This window comes from Ailuropoda melanoleuca, chromosome 19 (genome assembly GCF_002007445.2).
Source record: "Ailuropoda melanoleuca isolate Jingjing chromosome 19, ASM200744v2, whole genome shotgun sequence".
Taxonomy (NCBI): Eukaryota; Metazoa; Chordata; class Mammalia; order Carnivora; family Ursidae; genus Ailuropoda; species Ailuropoda melanoleuca.
This window is the reverse complement of record NC_048236.1, coordinates 15,755,235-15,780,440: the sequence shown is the minus strand read 5'-3', so window position 1 is coordinate 15,780,440 and position 25,206 is coordinate 15,755,235. Positions and strand designations below refer to the sequence as shown.

At 34.6% G+C, this 25,206-nt stretch overlaps 1 protein-coding gene and 1 pseudogene across 9 annotated transcripts in view; both read left to right on the top strand.

The window, feature by feature from the left end:
- The window catches only part of KHDRBS2 (KH RNA binding domain containing, signal transduction associated 2), a 597,869-nt gene that overhangs the window by 436,973 nt on the left and 135,690 nt on the right, over positions 1-25,206 (top strand). The gene's annotated exons all lie outside the window — the stretch shown is intronic.
- LOC105234706 overlaps positions 7,814-25,206 on the top strand; it is a 51,077-nt pseudogene continuing 33,684 nt past the window's right edge.

Sequence of the window (25,206 nt, the reverse complement as noted above, 5' to 3'; positions counted from 1 at the left end):
GACTTCTAGTAAAAAACTTGCTTAATGGAACTAGAGCTAGAATTCTGGATATAGTTTCATGATTATAACCTCACATCATGTAGAATCTCAGTTTTATATTTTTTAGGACCCATTTGAATGCTCCAAGTTCCTATTAATGGATTAATTTCTGTATCTCTTTAGCAGACGTACACAGAAAGTAGGTGCTTAATGTGATTGTTCCCTGGAAATAATTCTACCCTTAAATATTTAAGATGAATCAATTTTATAGATTTAAACTACTAATGGTAGTGAGCTAATGCTCTCACATTTTACTCGACATACATATTTAAAATCATGAAGTAAATAAGCTTGCCAGTGGGAATATTCCTCCTCAAATAAGATGCCCACTGAGTGATGAGATGACGCCCACTGAGCGAGCAGTCAAGCAGTTGCTTTATTTGAATGCCTGAATGGGAATTTAATTTGTTCTTCAAATCTCCCCCTAACATGACAGTTGATTTAATATTGTTATCCAGTAGGGGTCTTCTGGCTGGATTATTACAGTGACGTGTGGTACCTTATTCACGAAGCAAAAATGTTTCGCCAAAATAGGATATTTTGCAAGAACGTAGAGTACTTTCATCCTGAAGAAATTATTTCACACTGAAAAGGCAGTAAGCAAATCACATTAATTTGAGAAGTAGAATCTAGTGACTGTAATTTCTATAGAAATTAACCCATCCTTTGGAATAATAGAAGACAAAACAAAACTGGTAACTGGATTAAACCAACTTTTGAGATTCAAACAGTGTTATCCTGGTAAGAAAATTTCTATTTGGGAAACCAGGGCATATACCAAAATAGAAACTTATATTTAAAACACATTTTTAATTAGTATATAAAATACTTCTATGGACTTCATTTAAACTGAATTCACTTTTCTATAGAAATATCTCTATGTCTGTTGCTGCATAACAGATTGCCGCCAAACCTTGTGGCTTAAAACAATACCAACTGTTCTTTCTCTCAGGGGTTGTGGGGGCCAGGAATTTGGGAGTGGCTTGGCTCTTGCCGTTCTGACTCAGGTCTCTCCCTTGTGTGAAGTCAGATGGTGGCTGGAGGCAGAGTGGTGGGAATGCCAAAGCAGCTGGGGGCTTCTTGGGTGTCTCCCATTTTCATGTAGTCTCAGGGCCTCTGCAGGTGGTCTCCCTCCTTCTTAGCGATTGGCTTGGGCTTCCTCACACCATCGTAGCCCCAGGGGTGTTAGACTGCTTACAAGGCAAGCCAGGGCTCCCAAGGTGGGCAGCCCAGCAGAGTCAGGTGAATGCTGTGCCACCTTTTATGACCTGACCTTGAAAGTTCCAAAATGTCATTTTTAACTTAGACCCAAACCCTGCTCTGATTTAAGAAAAAGAAGCCTAGATTTCACCTCTTGAAGGGAAGTGTGCCAGTATGACACTGTGAGAAAAATAGGTGGATATGAAATATTGGCTTTGGAAAATAAATTCTGCTATAGACTCAGTGGTTAGACATGGTGTCTGAAGTCTGAGTGCTTGGGTTCACGTCCCAGCTGCACCCCCACCTACATGTGTGACCACGCACACATTGTTTCATGTCTGCCTCAATGTTCTTATCTCTAAAATAGGGACAATAGTTGTGCCTGCCTTAAAGTGTTGTCACGAAGATTAAATGAGAAAATATGTGTAAAAATGCTAGGAGCATATCTGACATGTAGTAAGTATGACTAAGTGTCTGTTATTATAATTATTCAATTGTATTTGTCCAAATAAGCTTGAAAGTATAAGAACATATATGAGTCTGTGGGATTGATAACAAGTGGTGTGTCTAAATCAACACTACAGTTCCAGGGTCAGTAGGCTTTTAATATTTTTCCTTGCAGGGATGCCCCTGTGCATTCAGTCCGTCTCTAGAAGGGGTGCTGGGAAAGACCTTGATTCTTATGCTTCTTAATAAGTATTGTTTCCATAGGCAACAGGGCTGCCTAGAATTCTGTCTTTGTGTCTGCAAACAATTGACAAACTGTTTTGTTTCCAATTCTCACTCACATCTAACAACTAAAGAATTGATTATGAGGAGGGCAGCATGATTCAGTCCACGATTCAGAAAATACGTTTTGAATCTGGGAAACCAAATCAAGACTTAAATTAAATCAGTATTGTAGTCAAAAAAAAGTTCATGCCAAGGAACTTCTCTAATTTCCCTTCTTTTATCCCCATAAGTTTTTGCAATAGTTGCTTTCAATTTTTGCATCTGTTCTTTATCAGGATGTAGAGATCCATAACTTTCTGTCTCTTTACCTTCTCTCTCTCTTTTCTCTGTGTCTCTGTGTCTCTGTGTCTCTGTCTCTGTCTCTCTCTCTCTCTCACACACACACACACACATGGGCACACATTTGATTCACCCAGCCACCTTTCTGCCATTCCAAGATACAGGGAGGGTAGAGGCATGGGTATAGCTCTCTTTAGGTTTCTCCTCCATGACCCATCCAGGCTTTAATTGAAGAGAAAGATCTACCAGTGAATGGGTGAGAAAAAGTCTTTTCTGAAGCATATGGCTACAAAATGTACCAGAGAAATGTACAAAATTATAGTTAAAATACTGAGGAAAGGACATTTATAACTCCCTACCTCACCTCAAATAAAATTTAAAGCACTTTCTAAATATTGCCTTTTGCTCTTAGGGATATAAGAGTTCTTTGACGTTCAGACTTCTTTGTCCATGTTTGAAACTAGACTTAGGGTGAAAATATCATAATTTCTTGTGCACAGACTTAGTCAGCAAGAGTCCTTAGTCATAACATCAAAAGTTAAACTAGTGTAATATGAAAGTGTTATTTGCAATATATTGAAGAAGTTCTGTTTCACATTATCAACCATTCTGATACACAGGAAATATGAGCAAAAGTCCTTACAGTTCACTTCCCTTACCTTAAAATGTGTATAATGATGTGACCAGTTTATTGGCTAGGAAAGTGTATCAATTTCCCATTTTTGCATGGCATACTTAGTAGATCAAAACAATATTCATTTATTATTTCACAGTTCTGTAGATCAGAATTCTGGGTTGGCTCAATTGGGTTTTCTCTTTGTGGTTTCACAAGTCGAAAATTGTGGTATCAACCTGGCTCTGATCTCATCTGGAGCTTAGAGTCCTCTTTCCAGCTCATGTGGCCATGGAAGAATAAATTTTCTCAGCTGAGTATATTTGCTTATCAGTGAGGGCTCACTCAGATCCTGGAGGCCACCTACTTGCTTGCCATGTGGCTTCTTCAAAGCCAGAGTGACACAATGAGTCCTTCTCATGCTTTGGATCTCTCTGACTCCTTCTGTCCCTGACCTCTATCTATGACCAGAATTAAAGGACTCATATGATTAATTCAGGCTCACCTGGATAATACCCTTATCTTAAGATCCACTGATTTGAGACTTTAATTACATCTGTAAAATCACTTCACAGCAGTACCTAGATTAGTGTTTCATTGAATGCTGGGAGAAATTCTGTGTACACCAGGGGCCAGGAATCGAAGGGGCCATCTTAAAATTCTACCTACTATAAGGTTCAAATGGGATCAAGCATATAAAGGTATAAATCCATTTTAGCAAACTTCCCAGAATATATAAACACTCAAGTGGTGTTTATTATTATCATCATCACCACTCTTGCCATATGGTTATCATCATCGGCAGAACGATCACTGCAGGCAGTGACACCTTACATCAATTTTGGCTGAACACAGCCAAACTGAATTAGGCCAAAGAGTTGCTCATTGGCCTTCTTTCTTTGTCTAATATGTCTATGAATGATCAGTTTAAGTAAAGAAATGTAGAAACAGATACAATTCCATTAGACAGTGTCTTAAATAATACTGAATCATTGATGGTCAGCGTGACCACTGTCACCTCCTCTAGAAAGCTCTGACTAATGTCATTTCCTTCTTTCTTCCATCCAAGCTTAATCGGAATCANTCGAGAAAACATTTGCGTTCATGTATCAGATGCCATCCAAAATGAAAGCCAGGAAAGATCATTGATTCAGTGTAGTTTACAAAATATGTAAAGGAATTAGAATTACGGTAGAAGTGGGAATAACTGCTGCTATTGCTCCTATTATTATCGTTACACAGATGCATTCATGAAACAGGTAGTTAACATGAAGGAAATCCAGTGAATCTACCCAGGATATGAGTAGATGAGTAGGCTACAGCCACACAGTTTCGGGGAGCTGATGATATTTTGGTATCTACAGAAGCACTCGGCATCAGGAAGTAGGGCCACAGTCAGAGGTATTTAGAAACAAGAGTACTATCCGAGTGTGAAGGACTGACAAGAACAAGATGGTATCCCATTTCTAAAGAGATAGACATTACAGGTAGAACTAAAAAAGGAACTCTGGCAAAGGTGAACAAATGAAAAAATGAATTTCCTTACCAAGTTACGAGATGGACATGCCTGGATCAGAAACAAGGGTGGACACATGAAGGCTGTCTCCTTGACCTACAGCCAGGATGGACTCCATTTCTGGTGAAAGAAACAGAGCCAGCCATTAGGTTGAGAAAGGTCCAGAACTGGGAGGATGCTGGAAAACAGCACAGCACAGTGAGATTTTTTTTTCCAATTAGTTTTTGTTAAAGTAGGTAAATGTACTACTGACTATACTACTATGCAACTGCTCTCCAGTGTGGAGCCAGATTATTTGCATACAACAGTCCTGAGACACAGGTATCATTTGCATTGCTGCTCATGGGGAAGGAACCAGGGGAGCCAAGGCACAGGAAAAAGGAGCAGTTGTGATCCCCTAACTAAAGCCCCTCATGTTCATGGTGAGAGAAACTATGTTTAAAACGTATTTTTAGACGGGATCATCTGACTTTCTATTCTAAAAATATAATATGTACCAGCATGTAGTTCATCTGTATAGGATTTGAACACAAAAACATGAAATTAGCTTCTTAATCATTTTCTTTATAAAAGTTTTGTGCCAAGATTAATCAGGGACCAAGAACTCTGATTTTATCTCAAAGAATAAAGAACCTACAGACACTAGCACAAGTCCAAGCAGCATCATTGCAATTCTAAACCTGAAGTTAGGATGTAAAAACAATGCCTTTTGCGGTCATTCTTCTAGGCATATTATAGAGAAAATCGCATTACTTAAGGATGTATGTGCATTGACACTGGCACACACATAACTTAGATAATCGTATGTTCTAATTAATACACATAACTTGCTACTTTAAAACTAACCCATGCAATAATCAGTTGCATTTTCAGAGCACTATGGAACCACAGTGGAATTACAAAGTGTTGGAAACAGATGTAGAGGGACACACAAAGTAAAGGTTAGACCTCAAACTTCTTACNAGGAGGTAGATGTAGAGGGACACACAAAGTAAAGGTTAGACCTCAAACTTCTTACTGCCCATCCACCTATGTTGTTTCTTCTAAATATTACATTAGTACATTCCATGCCTGCGTGGGTATAACAAAGTGGAGAATTCAGAGTCATAGTAGTGTGATGAAGGTTTTGGTTTTATATGTCAAGAGGATTTATTTGAGAAACTCTAATTGGTAGGGAATTAACTAAAAATATCCACCAAAAGAAGTTTTGTGATTATTGTGCTTTATTTTTTTTTTTATTTCGAAGTAGAAATTCTAAGTCATTACTTTGTTTCATTAAGGTGTCATGATGATGGCAATATCTCTTGATTATTTTATTGAACGTATACATTATTCACAAAACCATGAACTATGTAAAAGAAAGACCTAGTAAGCTTAGAAATAAGAATACTTTTCTTTTTTTTAGCTTAGAGCAGCAGGACTCTGCAGTGAAAAGCCCTCAAGATATTCAAAATGATGAAATGAAAGGGGAAAAAAGGACACTTACATAGCTTATATCTCTGACTGCTTAGATATCTCTGACTGCCTACTTAATGCTTTTAAAAAAATGTATAATGTCTTGGAATAGATACCTGGGGGGCAAAAAACTGCAGCATTTAAAACTTACTGTACTGTAATTCATGACCGATGCTGCAAAGCTTAGTGAAAGAATATGTGTCCTCATCGATGTGCCAAGCACAGAATAGTTTTTCTCTTGGTCCTTCGACTCCATATTTGATGACTGCTAAATAGGCCACAAAAATGGAGGGTATCAGTCTTCATCAACTCTTTAATTTTCTTTTTATTTTCAGTTAAATTCAACAACTTTAACTTTGTAACTATATAATTACTTAAAGAATTAAATAAATGGAACAGTTTTTTTTGTCTTATGCATACATCAGTATATGTCTATCTATATACACAACAGACATATGCTACTATAAAAATGTATAGGGCTTTTTGTTCATTTAAGAGAAAACTACAAAATAACAACTGAAAAACATAAAAAGTATAGGTCCAATTTTATCTTTTAACTATTAAATAAGTTAAAATGCCTCATTACCCAATGCATTAACATACTAAGAAAGAAAAGATAATTATTTGCCTTTATGATTGTTGTGGCCAAGTAGAATTATATAAAATTTACAATTTAGAAGTCCTTCTAGTGTCATAAAATTCTATAGTTTTTTAGATTACTTTAGCAGACGGTATAAAAGGCATTTGTACTAAAAAATATTTATGTTTTATGCTTATGAACTAACTATAGTATTCTTTAACCAAACTAACCATAACTAGTCACTCTTTTCTAATGATGTTACATGGCTTTAAACAAATTTCACTGGCACAAAATGTGGTCTTGCATTTTCTTTGCTGCTTTGGCAGTAAAAACACATATCGGGCATCTTCATGCTCAAGAAAATTAAGATGAATAATTCACATTGCAGAGGGTTCTTTGTTTCTCTATTTGTGTGTTTCTACTCATATGCAGAATGAGCTGTGCACATAGTCTGATAACAATGTGATGGATGCATCAAAATGACCCCTCTGGAAAGTGATGTAAGCATCATGGCAATGTAAGGTGTTCCTCATTTTTATTCCCCTTTTTAAACAATGAAACAGATACCCATCAACAAGCAAAAGTGCTTTTGTGGGTGTTGTGGGATCTAGCACCAGACACCAAATGCCCCAGGAGAAGTCTCACCCACCTGTGCATCCAATAATAGGCACACAGACCTTGATATAAGGTATGGAACCAAAGGAGACAGTGAACATGTTAGACCTCTCTTGCCGCCGTTGGGAAGAAACCTATAGAGTGTTGACTGGGCACATACCCACACATGAGAGAGAATTTTCTGAAGCCTAGCCTTCCCTAGGGGAGATTCCAGCACACCACTGAAGGGAGGAAAAAAAAAAATACACACACACACACACACACACACACACACACACACATACATAAGTTTGTTCACAGAGGACGCAGCAGTAAAAGAAACTTTCCTAATGCCACCCTCCCCACCAAGGAAACATTGCAAGAGGCTGCTCTATCCAGCAGCACTGACCTCTTCTGTGTGTGGTGGGGGGCGGAGAGCAGGTGGAGAACAGTGAATGATCATCTGGTCATCTCACTAGTTGTGTGGGATACCGACATAGAAAACATTTCTCTCCAGCAATACCCAGAGTACTGAGATGGAACCTTCCTGACTTGCGGGAACGGAGGAGATTGGGAAAGAGACAGATAAGGGACTTGGTTTTTGCAGACTACTCAGTAGAAAGTCCACCCACTAGCCTCTGGGAGTAACACACCCTGGGAACTCTTTCTAGGTCCACAGATCTGCAGGCACCATCCTGAGGGGCTAAAGACACACCTCCCCCAACTCGTGGCAGATTCCTTGTGTGCACTCCTGAGTGCTGTGGCAAGAGAGCTCTTAAACAGACAGACACTCAGAAAATAGGCCATGGTCTTGTGGGCCAGAAGAAAGCACAAATTTGAGCGATGGTGCCATCTTCTGGAAATAAAACAGACTTTTCCAGTAGCCAGCCTGGTGACTTGCAAGAACCAGAGAAGACTCAAAATGCTGCCACAAGAGGGAGCAAATACAGTGGAACAGGTAGGCGCATACAAAGACGGATAAAATCCCATATGATAAAAACATCTTCTAACAGAATTCCCAATGAGAAGGCATTAGCAAAGACTTAAGGGGTGTCTTCCACTTCAAGTGTGAAAGCAGCAGCACAAAACTAAAAGAACATGGAAAATCAAGGCAACATGCCATCAAAATGCAAAACAGTTGTTTTGGAGAAACGCAATAAGCCATAAGAAAACTCAGACAATACAAAGAGATCTTGGGGGGAAAAAAAAAACGATGAAAATGAGAATTTTTTTCTGAAGAGATAGAAATCATAAAAAAGGACCAACCTGAGATTCTGGAGCTAAAGACCTCAATAAAATGAAATGAAAAATGTAATAAAAAGGCATCTGCAGCAGAGTAGAGCAAACAAAAGATAGAATAAGTCAGTTAGAGGATAAGAATTTTGGAATAAACCAGTTGGAAGAGAACAAAGGAAAAAGAATGAAAAGGGTTGAGGAAAGCCTACATGACCTATGGGATTTCATCAAAAGAACAAATATTGGAATATTTGGGATTCCAGAAGGAGAAGAAAGGGAGGAGGGAGCAGAAAATTTATGTAAATAGTAGCTGAGAAATTCCCAAACCTGGGGAGAGAATTGGACATCTAAGTTTACAAAGCACGTAGATCACCCTTACTATTATCTCAATGCAAAAAAAAAAAAAAAAAAAAAACCCAAAAACCTCTCCAAGAAACATTATGATGAAACTGTCAAAGATCAGGGATAGGAAAAGAATTCTTAAAACAGCAGGGGAGAGGTGGGGGAGGGGGAGAGTGTAACCCTCAAAGGAACCCACATTAGTCTATCAATGGATTTCTCATCAGAGAGAGTGGAATGACATACTCAAAGTGTTGAAAGGGAAAGAGAAAATGCCAGCCAAGAATTCTCTAATCAGCAATGTTATCTTTCAGATATGAAGGAAAAATAAATACTTTCCTAGACAAAAGCTGAGTGAGTTCACCACCACTAGACCTACATGCAAGAAATTTTAAGAGGAGTTCTTCAAGCTGAAATCAAAAGACACTAATCAGTGAATGAAAACATGAAAGTTTACAGCACACTGGGAAAGGTAATTATACAGTCAGACTTAGAAAACTAAATCTGTAATAGGATGATGGATGAGTTAACCACTTAACTATAGTATAAAGATGAAAGGAAGAGTACTAAGAGTAATTATAGCTACTGTGATGTGTTAACAAATACACAAAATAAAAGAGGTAAATAATGACATCAAAAATATGAAAGGGTGGGAGTAAAAGGGCGAAGCCTTTATAGATGATCACAGTTAAGTTGCTATCAGCTTAAAATGGACTGTTTTATCTATGAGATGCCTCACAGTAACCACAAAGCAAAAAGCTAGCATAGAAGACAAAGAAAGGGGAAACAGAACAAACCAAGGAAAATCACCAATTTACAAAGACAAGCAAAAACAAAGGGAAAAGGAAACAATGGAAATACAAAACAATAAGATGACCTTAGTAAGCCTTCACATATCAATAACTCTAAATGAAAATGAACCGAATTTACCAATCAAAATGCACAGAGTGGATGGGTAAAAAAGCAACATTCAAGTTTATGCTGCCTACAAGACTCACTTCAGCTTTAAAGACACACATAGGCTGAAAGAGAATGGATGGAAAAAGATATTTCATACAAGTGGAAACCAAAAGCAATCAGGGATAGCTATATTTACATCAGACAAAATAAACTTTAAACCAAAAATGATAACAAAAGAAGGTCATTATATAATGATAAAAGGGTCAACCCATCAAGAAATATAACAATCATAAATATAGATGCACTTAACACTGGAGCACCTAAATATATTAAGCAACTACTAACAGATTTTAAGAGAAACAACAATACAGTAATAGTAGAGAAATTAAGTACCCCACCCAAAGCAAGAGTTAGTTCATTTGCTAGACAAAAAATCAATAAGGAAATGATGGACTTGAACCACACTTTGGACCAAATTAATCCAAAAGACATTTTTGGAACATTATCTCCAACAGAAGTAGAATGTATGTTCTTCTCCAGTGCATATGATAAGACCATATGATAAGACACAAATCAGTTAGACCATATGATAAGACACAAATCAAGTCTTAGCAAATTTAAGGAGACTGAAATCATACCAAGTGTCNCAACACTCTCCAGTTAGACCATATGATAAGACACAAATCAAGTCTTAGCAAATTTAAGGAGACTGAAATCATACCAAGTGTCTTCTCTAGTCACAACGGTATGAAGCTAGAAGTAAACAAGAGGAAAGCTGCAAAATCTACAAACATGTGGAAATTAAACATTAAAACTGGTTTCCTGGAAAGGCAGTGGATCAAAGAAAAAATTAAAAGCAAAATAAAAAAAAATCAAAACAAATGAAAATGGAGACACAATATACCAAAAGCTATAGATGCTGCAAAAGCAGTTTTGAGAAGGCAGTTTATACTGATAATCTACTATTCTATTATATTATACTATTCTTAGTTTAACTAAAGGTTTGTCATATATGAGAAAATAGAAAAATCTTAAATAAACAACCCTACTTTACACCCCCAGAAAATAGAAAAAGAACAAAATAAGCCCAAAGGTAGCAGGAGAAAGGAAATAACAAAAATCAGAGTGAAAATAAATTAGATAGAGACAGAAAACAATAGGAAAAAATCAATGAAATTAAGATCTAGTTGTTTGAAAAGATAAACAATATTGACAAACCTTTAGTTAAACTAAGAAAAGAAAGACAAGTCAGAAATGAAAGAAGAGGCGTTACAACTGCTTCTATAGAAATACATAGGATCATAATACGGCAAAAATTGGATAACCAGAAGAAATGATATATTCCTAGAAATATACAATCCACCAAGACTGAATCAGTAAGAAACAAAATTGGAATAAGCCAATAACAAGTAAAGAGACTGAATCAGTAATCAAAAACCTCCCAACACAGAAAAGCCCAGACCCAGAGGGTCTTAATTGAATTCTACCAAACATTTAAAGAAGAATTAATGCCAGTCCTTCTCAACTCCTTCTAAAAAATTGAAGAGAAAAAATTGTTTTCAAACTCATAAGACTAGACTACCCTGATACCAAAAGCAGATAAGGAAACTAGAAGAAAACTATAGACCAACATCTCTGATGAATATAAATGCAAAAATATTCAAAATATTAGCAGACCAACTTCAACAACATATTAAAAGGATTATACATCATGACCAAGTGGGATTTATCCCTGGGATATAAGGGTGGTTCAGTATGTGCAAATCAATCAATTGATAAACCACATTAACAAAATGAAAGATGAAAATCATATGATCATCTCAACAGATGCAGAAAAAGCATTTGACAAAAACAACATTCTTTTATGATTAAGACCCTCAACAAACTGGATATAGAAGGATAATACCTCAACATAATAAATTATATTATGACATAATAAATGTCATATATGACACATTCATAGCTAATATTACACTCAATGGTGAAAAATTAAAAGCTTTCCCTCTAAGATCAGGAAGAAGACAACAGTGCCCACTCTCACCACTATTATTCAACATAGTATAAGAAGTCCTAGCTAGAGCAATTAGTAAGAAAAAACAAAATCCAAATTGGAAAAAAAGTAAAATGATCATTATTTGCAGATGATAATATCTTACACATAGAAAATCCTAAAGACTTGTAACTAATCAATGAATTCAATAAAGTTGCTGGATAAAAAATTAATGTACAAGAATCAGTACTGTTTCTACACCCTAGCAAGGAAATACCTGAAAAACAAATAAAAGTATCTCACTGACAGTAGCATCAAAAACAATAAAATACTTAGGAATGAATTTAACCAATGAAGTGAAAAATCTGTACAATGAAAACTGTAAGACCTTGATGAAAGAATTTGAATTTAAGAAAAAAAAATGAACATGGGGTCGGAGGGAGAGAAAGGCAAACCAGGAAACAGACTCTTAAAGACAAACTGAGGGTTACTGAAGGGGAGGTGGGTGGGGTATGGGTTAAGTAGGTGATGGGTATTAAGGAGGGCAGTCAGGATGAGCACCCAGGATTGTATGGAAGTGATGAATCATTAAATTCTATAACTGAAACTAATATTATACTGTTGTTAACTAACTGAAATTTAAATAAATACTAGGAAAGGGAAAAAAAAAGAATTTTAAAAAGACTCAGATGGAAAGATATTCTGTGTTCATGGATCATAAGAATTAATATTGTTAAAATGTCCACACTACCCAAGCCATCTATTGATCAATGTAATCCCTAACAAAATTACAATGGCATTTTTCACAGATACAGAAAACACAATTCTAAAATATGTATGGAAACACAAAAGACCCTGAACAGAGAAAGCAATCCTGAGAAAGAACAAGGCCAGAAGCATCACACTTCCTGATTTCAAATTATACTACAAGTTATAATAATTAAAACAATATGGTCCTGGATAAAAATAGACCCATTAGACCAATGGTACAGAACAGAGAGCCCATAATTAAATCCCCACATATATAGTCAACTAATACTTGACAAGGGAAGCAAGACCACTCAGTGGGGCAAAGATAGTCTCTTCAACAAATGGTGTTAGGAAAACTGAATAACTACATGCAGGAAAGTGAAATTGGGCTCCTATCTTACCATTCACAAAAATTAACTTGAATGGATTCAAGATTTAAACATAAGGCCTGATACCTTTAAACTCCTAGAAGAAAACATGGGGAAGAAAATCCTTGACATTGGATTGGGCAATGACTTTTTGGATATAACACCAAAAGCCACAAGCAACAAAAGCAAAAATAGGACTACATCAAACTAAAAAGCTTTTGCATAGCAAAAGACACAACCAACAAAATGAAAAGACAACTTATAGAATGGGACAAAATATTTGCAAAATATATATCTGTCAGATAAGGGGTTAGTAATACAAAACATATCAAGAATTCATACAATACATAACGACAACAACCTAATTTTAAAAATGGGCAGAGGAGTTAAATAGATATTTTTTCCTAGGAAGACATCCAGATGGCCAACAGGCACATGAAAAGATGCTCAACATCAATAATCATCAGGCAAATGCAAATCAAAACCACAATGAGATGTCACATCACACCAGTTAGAANCTAATTTTAAAAATGGGCAGAGGAGTTAAATAGATATTTTTTTCCTAGGAAGACATCCAGATGGCCAACAGGCACATGAAAAGATGCTCAACATCAATAATCATCAGGCAAATGCAAATCAAAACCACAATGAGATGTCACATCACACCAGTTAGAACAGGGATCATCAAGCTACCTGTATTTTATATTTTCATATAAATATATATGCAAATGTATAGCAAATGTAGGCAAGAATGTGGAGAAAAAAGAACTCTTGTACACGGTTGGAATGTAAATTGGTTCAGCCACTGTGGAAAACAGTATNGCCACAAGCAACAAAAGCAAAAATAGGACTACATCAAACTAAAAAGCTTTTGCATAGCAAAAGACACAACCAACAAAATGAAAAGACAACTTATAGAATGGGACAAAATATTTGCAAAATATATATCTGTCAGATAAGGGGTTAGTAATACAAAACATATCAAGAATTCATACAATACATAACGACAACAACAACCTAATTTTAAAAATGGGCAGAGGAGTTAAATAGATATTTTTTCCTAGGAAGACATCCAGATGGCCAACAGGCACATGAAAAGATGCTCAACATCAATAATCATCAGGCAAATGCAAATCAAAACCACAATGAGATGTCACATCACACCAGTTAGAACGGGGATCATCAAGCTACCTGTATTTTATATTTTCATATAAATATATATGCAAATGTATAGCAAATGTAGGCAAGAATGTGGAGAAAAAAGAACTCTTGTACACAGTTGGTTGGAATGTAAATTGGTTCAGCCACTGTGGAAAACAGTATGGAGGCTCCTTAAAAAATTAAAAATAGAACTGTCATATGATCCAGCACCTCCACTTCTAGCTATATATCTAAAGGAAATGAAAACAGGAGTGTGAAGATATGTATACACTCCCTTGTTTATTGCGGCATTATTCACAATGGTCAAGATATTGAAACAACTTCAATGGATGGATGAGTTGATTAAAAATTTGTGGTGTATAAACACAAGGAATATTGTTCAGCCATGAGAAAGAAGGAAATCCTGCTATTTGCAACAACACATATGGACCTTGATACAGCATTACGCTACATGATACAAGTTAGAGAAAGACATATACTGTATGGTATTACTTAAATGTAAAATCTAAAAAAAAAAAAATGACAAGCTTGTAAACAGTAGAATATAGTTTAGTTCAGGTTTTTCGGGGTTTTTTGTTTTGTGTTTGTTTCTTGTTTTTTAACCAGGGGCTGGCAGGGGCTTGGGAAGAAGTGGGGATGACTCTTGTTTAAGAGTCTAAATTGGGAACTAGTAAATAAGTAAGTCCTGGAGAGCCAATACACACAAAGCATTGTGCTTATACTCAACAATACTGAGCTATAAACTTCAAGGTTGCTAAGAGACTAGATAGTAATTATTCCTACAAAAAAAAAAGAAATGACAATTATGTGAAGATATGAGGTGTTAGCTAATGCTAAGGTGATAATCATATTATAATGGACAAATGTATCAAATCAGTACATTGTACATGTTAAAGCTACACAACATTATATGTCAACTATATTCCAATTTTCCAAAAAATGACCACTCTGCCTGGAGATAGCTTCACTAATCAAATCAAGAAATATTTTTTCAGTCAAAAGGCTGAGATTGTTTCTACCAGTGCATGTATTTTTGTCTGAAGTAGTTGTGTGTGCGTGTCTGGGTGTATATGTGTGTGCTTCCGTGTATGACATGCTGACATGCTATTATCAGGCTATTTTGTAGATCAGTGAGTTGTTCTTCCTGAAGAGACTACTATCGTATAACAGGGTGATGTTAGATAATGCATGTGAGATATAACCAATGAGGGTAGAACTTGGCATTTCCTAGAAAGGGCCTGATAGCCCAGAGTTTGGCAGTGGAAAAGAAAACACACCAATATATTTGGGAGAGTGCCCAGTATTTGTGAAGTGCTTAAAAAGATGTTTGCGGAATGAACATGATGAAGCCTTGAAGATCAGTTACTATTTTTCTTTGTAACAGGTTACGCTCATGCTTCTCTCGTCTCTTCCAAATTAAAGACTTGATCTCATGTGTCCCTGTTGATAAAGATGGTGGTATTAATACCTATCTATGTCAGCTCATGGTGGACAAACATTTCCCCCTTCACTCAATTTCTTACTTGCCCTAACTGCAACATGAAACAGGACCCTCATCTTTCCTTCTTTTTATGGTAAAAAAATGTATGCTCAGCTGGGTATCTTCAGTGCTATTTAGTTGTTTTTTTTTTTTAATTCTGCTAATTTACAGAGAAATTGCTTAAAAATACATCAAGATTTTTTTTTTTTTTGAGAGAGAGAGAGACAGAGCACATGAGCAGGTGGGGGCGGGGGACGCGGACCAGGAGAGGGAGAGAGAGAATCTTAAGCAGGCTCCATGCTCAATGTGAGCCTGACAGGGGGCCCAATTTCACAACACTGAGATCATGACCTGAGCCGAAGTCAAGAGTTGGAAGTTTAAGAGACTGAGCCACCCAGGTGCCCCAGAGATGTTCTACTAAGGCAGAACCTTCTTTTCATAAAAGACCAGACTTCTTAGTTTTATTCTCTATTATCACTTACATAATTTAGAAAACTGTGGTGATATTCGTTCTGCACATTTTGTTTTGCATATACATTTATATGAAAATATAAAATACAGGTAGCTTGGAAGTTCAAGTTCATTATTAGCATTTTATAGTGTAATAAAGAATTCTCATTAAATAATGGACAGTTGTCATACTCCATGACATATTTTCAACTGAAACCATCTGTTCCTATTGCTGTGACATACAATACATGGTGTTAAATTACATTGTTTGAAAGTTTGTGAAAATTAAGTAAATGGCCCCTTTGAAATATAACCATTACACTGGTTATGAAGTATGAAGGGAATCTTATACATAACCAAAATTATGGTAGCCATGCTAGGTATTATTTTTCAAATTCCTTAAGCGTTTTTGTGGTTCTTTTGTCGTCCTGCACTATATTATTTTTTTCAATTATATAACCATTATATTTATTTATATAAAACCATTTGCTGGTAGGTTTTAATGTAACCTTTAAGAGGAATAGATTCAAAAGTAAGTTTTGTGAATATAAATTGATGCCTGCTTTGTTTAATACCAAACTCTCATCATTTGAATCATGCTTGGCTGATAATAGGCATTTAGTTAATATTTGTTGAGTAAAGGAAACACCAATAGATATATGTTGAATGTTATGGGTTACCTATCAAAAATTACATAATTTGAAAATTCTTCGGGCATTCCATTTCCAAGAAAGCCAACTCTCTGTACTAGTGGAAAAGAGTTGAATAACACGTTTCAAGCTTACTTATCTGTCTTACATCACTTCTCAAATAATAAAAGCCCAATTATGATTATCTCAGTCAATAAATGAAGTTATAAAATACTAGTATATTCAATACCCTAGAAAGTGGAAAGAGCAACTGTATTAATATTATCATTTTCAGAATGAGGAAACAAAACCATCTTAGCTAAAACTGACAAGAGTTGAGGCTAACACTCATTCCATCTTATTCCAGATCCCATGCTCTTAACCTCTAGGCTGTGTTAATTTGTTCACTTCCTTCACTTCCCTTGGAACATCCCAGCATTCAGGGATTCTATGATAGTACAATGATGATAACCCTATTTCAGAAAAAAAAGTACTCAGGTCAATCGAAAAAAAATGATTGAAGTTAACCAGAGCAATAAACAAACTGGAGTATAGTATATTATCCATTGCTCAAATACATACTTAATGGTAAGAAGAAAGAGGTAAAATGTGAAAATGACCTTCAGGGGAGGAACAAAGGATAGCTGCACTGATCTGGAAAGGTCATACACAAATAAGAAAACTGTGGCAAATAAAACCTTCCATGAAACTAAAGGAAGAAAAATGAAATTGAAATAAGAGTGGCATCAAAACCATCTTTTTCTTCTTACACTAGTGAGCATTGATTTTTTTAAAAATATATAATTTATATCACTGGATTCAATATGCCTACCTTAAATAAAGCAGTTTTTAAAGATGTGCAAGTACTTGTGTATTACAAGTACAGCTCTGAGGGCATGCGGTCCCTATCAAGTTATCATATGCAAAATGTTTCTCAGCGGGAGATTTAATCTTGTGTATAAATTGACACGCCTCCCTTCCAGTGTTCTTTGTGTTGAGTTTGTGCTGGATTGAAGCCATGCCCAATCATTCATTTTCTTTCCCTGGCATTTCTCAATAGCGTGCCCTTCAATGCTTTGAGTACAGCATTTCTAGCATGTAGGTAAGAAGACTTACATGCATAACTAGAAGATAGTATAGGAAATACGCAAAAGAAAACATTAATTTTTCCTTAATTACTGGCGGAATTTGTCAGCTTCACTAAAATTCTCTGATTAAACAGTCTTCAGGGACATACTTTTTAAAACATCATGTGTTTGTGACTACAACTTTCTGAAACTTGTAATGAACTTATTTTGCTTGAACTTTATGAGGAAATCTTGAGTTTCTTTCAGATTTTGCTGCAGTTTCATAATTTGCAAAGCTTCCACTGTTTTGATTCCATGTTCTTTTATATCATTTGATAAAGTTTCAAATATCTTCTGAGATAAAAACACTATTTCTAAAAAACGTTTATTAGTTAATTCTCATCCAGTCAAATAAAAAGCTATCACATCGAACTTACTTTAAAGTTGATGCTAGATAAAAATTGTCCACCGCTAAAATGTACAGATGCTTCAACAGCTTAGAGTAATGCTAGAGAACATGCCACAGAAAACATCCTTCTCCTTTCTGGAGAAAACAACTTATTTGACAATTATAAAGTTGTCATTAATGACCAGCACTTTGGGATCATTCTGGGCTGCATTTGCTGGGCTCTGCAACTTACTCTGATCTCAGACACGTGATTGGATCACTAAGCCTCAGTTTCCCTATCAGTGAAATGCGTAATAACTGTACCTTCCAGGGTTATTGTGATCATCAAACAAAATAATATATAAAATTTTTGAAACTCTGCTCAGCACTTGGTGAGAGGTCAGTAAATTGAACTATTAACGTAGTATATAAAGATTTCATTGCGGGGGTGCCTCCTGGCACAGTTAGTTAAGCCGCTGGCTCTTGGTTTCTACTCACGTCATGATGGCAAGGTTGTAAGGTTGAGCCCCTTGTTGGGTTCTGTGCTCAGTGAGGAGTCTGCTTAATACTCCCTCTCCCTCTCCCTCTGCTCCTCCTCTCTTCCTCTCTCTCTCTCAAATAAATAAATACATCTTTAAAAATATATATATATATCCATTGTTTTAGTACTATACCACCAAAACTCTCTAAGACCTTGATTACTCTTATTTTGTAAGTTGGTTTTAGCATTTACTGTATCTAACGCTCTTTTGACCAAAGTAATACTCTATGTGTGTTACTATCCTGGCAGCATGCTGAATTTAAACTATAAAGCAGTACTGAAATCATCACTTAGGTAAATTGTCATTGCCCACTGCCATGTGAACTGTTCTTAATATAACATATGATATTAACACCTTCATAATTCAGAGGAAATGCTATAGCTGTTGGTGATAATCATCTCTTTATGAGGTGGTATCTGGGAAAATCAGTGAAAGTGCACTAGGAACACAAATATGTGCATATAACCATTAAAAAATAATTGTTTGCTTTGGTTTGTAGCAGATGTTCTAATTTTCAAAGCAAGTTGGTATCTCTGAATCGATTTTTTCAATTATGCAGTAATTTTAAATTACTTTAAAAAACACTGACCATACACAATGACATACATATATTATCCCATATTTACTTCTGTTTTTTACATTTCACATTTTAGATTTCGATCTTTATCTGAAACCTATTTTATAAATGTGGTGAGGTAGATTCATCGTCATTTCACTACTGATTTATAATGTCTACGTTGTCATATACTAAGTTTACATATATGCGTGATCTATTTCTCAGCTTTCTCTCGGCTTTTGTTTTTAGCCTTATATAAATTCAAAGATACCAGTCACCAAAGCTTTGTAATAACTCTTGAAATTAAGTAGAGAAAACCCCACACTTCTCTTCTTAAGCTTTTTGGCTATTATTGGCTGTTTTCTATATGAATTTCAGGATGTACACACATATGTATAAACCTTTTAGGATTTTTTTGGAAGCTGCATTGCATTTGTAGATTACTTTAGGGAGCATTGACCTCTTTATGATACGAAGTCTTTCAATTCAAGAACACGATATATTTCTGCATTCAGAATATTCGATACTAAATTTATACTTACTTCTAGGTAATTTGTTCATTTGGGGAGAGTATTTTTAAAATTATATTCCATTTTGTAATCACTTGTTGTCATTCTGACTTTTCATGAGCAACAATGGAAGGAAGGTGACAGGAATGGTATTTTCAAAGTGCCAAAACTAAAATATTGCCAATCCACCAGCAGATCCTTATTAAAGAACATTTTAAAATGATATAGAAAAAAATGATTCCAGATGGAACTTATAAATTTCAAGAATGAATTAAAATATTAAAATATGCTTTTAAAAGTGGACAAATATTATTAAGATAAAATAACATTAAAATCATATAGAGTTTAAATATATAAAACAAATTTATATATAAATGAGTAGCATATGCATCAGGGCAGGGGGGCAGAGGATTGGATTAAAGTGTTCTTAATGTCCTATTTTTTAAGGTGTTCATACAGATATTAACCTTAGATTGTACTTTGATAAGTATGCTAACTATGGCAAAATAAAGACCTTAGTAAGTTAGAGAGACAAATCAAGAATAGAAACGGAAGGTTCAGTTTCCAAACTAGCAGACATGGAATAAGAAAACATGAATAAGCAGACATGGAATAAGAAAAACATGAATAAGAAAAAAACATTTCAACAAATTTAAGATAGAAGGACAAAAAATACAACACATAGGACAAATCAAGAAATAAGATAAAATGATAGGAATTAAATCCAAACGTATCAGTAATTGAAATACTTCTAAAGGGACTAAGTCAAAAGACAAATATTATAAAGTCAAGGGATGGAAATACATATCAAGTAATTAAAAAAAATTTAGTTATGTTAATATCTAAGCAGAATGATAGGTTTAAAAAAAAGTGCTAGGAACAGGGTATCTTTGTAATGCTAAAAGCTTTGATATACCTGTAACTTGTTATGATTTTAACTTGTTTGCAGTGCACTCAAGAACTTCAGAATCACATTCTTATCAGACACATGAGATGATTTAAGAAGATTTATCATAAAAAGTCTTTAAAAGGAAATCCATCCTACTTCAAAGAACTCTGAGCATACAGAGAATTTTCTCTGACATCAGTGTATTTAAAACAATAAGAAACATTTTAAATAACCCGTGCTTTAAGGAAAATGTCCCAATGGATATTAGAAAATATTTTTAATTCAATGAAAATAAAAATGCTACAAATTAAAACTTGGGTAATGTAATTAAAGCAGTATTTAGAAATAAATTAAGACCCTTAAATACATACTAGTAAAGAAAATCAGCTTAAATTTAATGAACCAAGAAACAAAAATAAAGAGAAAAAAAAGTAAAACAGTTCCAAAGAAAAAGGTAGAAGAATAACAGAAGTTGACGAAATAGAAGCATTTGCAAGAGAGGTTAAAAAAAAAAAAAAGCCAGAAATTGATTTTTTAAAAAAGATTTATTTATTTATTTTGGGGGGAGAAGCAGAAGGAGAGGGACAAGCTCCTCATTGAGAGGGGAGCCCTTCATGTGGCTCAGTGTCATAACCCCGAGATGACCTGAGCCAAAATCGAGACTCGGACACTTAACAATTTGAGCCACTCAGGTGCCCTGATTCTTTTTTTTTTTTAAGAAGGAAAAAATAAATTTGGCAAACCTCTGATTTAAATACTCAAAAAAAGAGATAATTCACAAATTACCAAAACTCACAATGGAGACCCAACTATGGGCAGTCAAATAACAAAAGTGTATTATAGATAACTTTGTGCCAATAAATGGGAGATTTTGGATTAAATTTACAAATTCACAGAAAAAATATAACATGATAAAATTATCTCATAATGAGCACAGATGCAAAATATCCTAAACAAAATACTAGTAAACTGTATCCAGCAATGATAATGCTAATTTAACAAAAGAAAATATACCATTGGAAAATTAGGTTTGTTCCAAAACATAAGGTAGTTTAATTTAAAAATCAATGAAGAACTCATCAGAAGAATGGATTAAAAGAGAAAATGCAAATGATTACTTTAGATTTATTTTGAGGACCAGGTGGAACAGTGCAGGTGAAGAGGTTGTTTTTTGTTTTTGTTTTTGTTTTTGTTTAAGCTGAATTGCTGTTAAAGAATTATTCTTGCTCGTTCAGGCTGCTGTTGTCTGCCTCTGCTTTTATTTAAAAAAAAAATGCAAGTAAGGTGTATTGTGAGAGCCTTGATTAATTTCTTTAGCAATTGCTGCTTTAAGTTGCACTCATTTAAGCATCTTTCAAGTCTAATGGATTAGAAATCTTGCTGAAACTGAAGGGGAAATGCTTCAAAATAAGAGGGAAAGGTAGAAGTGTACCTAATGAGGAAATCCTGGTAGTATTTTACTTTTACAGGGATCTCTGTTTTATTTCTAATAAAGACATCTTTTGACAAGCACCCTTTATATGGAAAGTGCATTACTCATTTTGGTCAGTACAATCTATAGTCTTGTTCTGGATATAAAATGCCATTGATTTTACGAGGGTTTGTATGTTTAAATCAACTCAGCAGTACCCAAAGCAACACGAATAATAGATAATTATACTCCTTCTTTCTAAAATAGCATTTCCCAAGAATTTCAATTAAGTGTATAATAATAATAATCTCATGGAAGGGTACAATTCCTAATTAAAGATGGGACATTACCCTTTTGTTTCATGAAAGCAGGTGATTACTAAAGTACTGTGTTGGCTGCCTTGTGTTTGTTTGAGCCCCTCTTCAGAGTCTGAAGACAAATGTGCCTCCGTCGCCTGCTTCTTTATCTGTGCTTTTTTTCAAATGAACAGTGTTTTTAAGATCTTCAGTGTTTTCTTTTTCTCATTACTTTCTAATCCTCTGTGATTTCTGTCCTATCTCATGTCTCTCTTTGAATGTTATCAAAACAGTGTGATTTTCAGAGAACAGGACTTCAGATCTTTTTTTTTTTTCTTTGACACTTATGAACTGTAGGGTTTTGGGCACATGGAGAAAATAAGATTGATTTTTGACAATAAAGTAAGTATAATAGCACCTTTACTAGATACTTGTGACATAAACGTTCTTAGGTAGGTTTTCACTGGTTACCAATGTAAATGTGATCATGCATCCATTAAAGGTACTCCGTCTACTAACTAAATTATGAAATTCTAACCCTAAAAAAAATCTTGAAAATTAGTGTCCTGGTCATAAGACATATAGTAGTAAGAAATTATGGCAAACTGGCACCATTCTTATAAGAGCAGCCCAAAAGGCTGGCCTTTGGGCATTAAAATAAAATTTTAGAAACATAATTTACATGGTCCCTAATTTATTTGACTCTTTTGTGTTTTCTTTTGGCTAATCACCATATATAAGTCTTTAAAACATGTGTTACCTGCCATACAGATAGTTCCTCTCCAAGTACACTACATTTTCTTTCTTTCTATGTTTGTGTGCTTAGCGATTTCACTTTTTAAATTTGTTTCTTTATTCTTTCATATTTAATAATAAACCATTTTATCTAATTTTGACTTTTGCTTTCACTGCCAGTTATTGCAGTAACTCTAGGACTTTCTTGTCATGTCCATGTATTCCTCCTATGCCTTTTCAATCTTAATTCCTCAAATTTGCCTTTTCAGTTTGTCTCAGCAAATTGCTAATATCTACACATACTCTGCTTCCATCGGGTTTTCAGTAAATACTGACTAATGACTGAATATGTAGCTTTTAAAAATAATTACTACTAACATGGTGTTAGTATTTATTGAAGATGATTTGATGCCAGCACTGTTCGGCTTAAATAAATTACAAGATAACTACTCTTATGGCAACCACTTTGCAGATGAGAAAACAGGCAGAGGCTGAGAACTTGCCCAAGTAGGCGGAGAATCTGTGATCCAGACCTAAGAATTTTGAGTTCAGAAACCCTACTCTTAACGTCAGTGTACTGTATCTATAATTCATTTTCATCATTTTTACATGTAATCTGGGTTTAATATGTAAAAATAACATTTAAGGGAAAATTGTGTCCATCTTTTCAAACATCATGATATATGTGATTTCTATAAACGTAATCAGTGAACATGCTACTTCTTAGGAATGGCAAATTTGTTTAAACTTGGTTTAATAAAGTTTGGTTTTAATAAAACTTCTAATTGAAAATTATTCTCCTGGAATCATCACCCTAATTTAAAAAAGAAACAAAAACAAAAACAAAAAAACTTGGGAGTTTTAAGTTTAAATGAAATTAGCTTATATGAATTTAGTTGACAACAGAGTTTTATTTAATTAGATATATGCTATCTTTCAGAACAAGGGGCCATTACATTTGCCTATGATATGCAAGACTTTTTTTAAAAAGCCAAATAGAAATATGTGTGATACTGCATAAATGTCTCACAATTAGATGTCAAATGTATACCAACAAATTGTTCTCACACTGATATTTTACATGATAAAGCAATATTTGAATTCCAGCTGGGGGAAAAAAAAAACTATTCTTCCACTCTCATTACAAATGATTTGTTTGAATTGACAATAAGCCTAGAAATAATAACCACTCAAATCTCATCTAACAGCTATAAGTAATAGGATTTTTCAGTAATTTGTGTTCCCCAATACTTCTTTCTTTGGTCATAGATAACATAGGCCAGAATTAAAAACAACCAATATTTCAGAGCATAAAAGCGACTGAATACGATTTTCTTTCCCAACAATATCTAATTGAGGACTTTGTTTTTTATAACTTATGAGATCACTATTTTGCCTAACTGTAAATAGAAACTATCCAAATTATTGAATGCTGATTTGAAACACATGTATTTCCAACAGATGTATTAATGCAAGTTCACTAAAATGTAGTATTTAGACAATAGAGTGTCTCTAACAATGATATATCATGATGTGTTGTGCATACCAATATGTTGTTACTCAGAGCTATGCATAAAGCAGCTTTTTAAAGGCATGCAGGTTTAGGGAGAAGACTGACTGCAGTTTCCTGAGCTGAGTTGAGATTATGGTAAACCTTTCCTGCTTAAGACCCAGTCTCCATTTAAAAACACTGTTTTACAGTCAAAGCAACATTACATTGCCATTTCCAAGAAAGAAGAGAATAACTTTCCTAAATGAATCTGATTGTAAGAAATCCAGAAATACACAATTATTCAAATTGTCATTGGGCCAGAAGACAGGTTAAGGCCTTAGTATTAGTGAAGCATACCAGAACTGTTGGATTGATAATAGATAGACCAATTTACTAAGTAAACAAAACACAAAAATCTTTGTAAGAGGAAGGATGAAGTATTTAATGTGATAACTTTGACATCTTTTTTAAATGAGAGGCATAGATAAAGCTGAGTCTTCATCTTGTAAAGAAAATAACTCCATGGTTTTCATCTGCAATGAACAACCACAAGATTTAAAATGTGTAAATCACTCACTGTCTGTAATAGCATCTGTCATATAATATTCTCAGAAGTTACGGGAAGATTGAAACTGTGATTGTGGTAAAGTCATAAATCATTTCACCCATAATTTTATACTAAATAGAGATGGACACTCTTTGGCAATTAATTTTATTTCTAGAAATCTGTCCTAAGGAGATAATGAGAGATGAGGTCAAAGATTTATAGGCACAGATGTTCATTACAGCGGTATTTATAATAGCCAAATGTTGAAAACAAACTCAAAGTCTAATAGAAGGGAGCTGGTAAAAATAAATCATTGTACATTCCTAACTACACCATAATTCTAAGTACCAAAATAGTATACTTTCAGTAATATTTAAAAATAAGGAAAATAGCTTATTTTATATAATATTATATATAAATGTATATTTATTATATATAATAAATATTATATATACATATATAT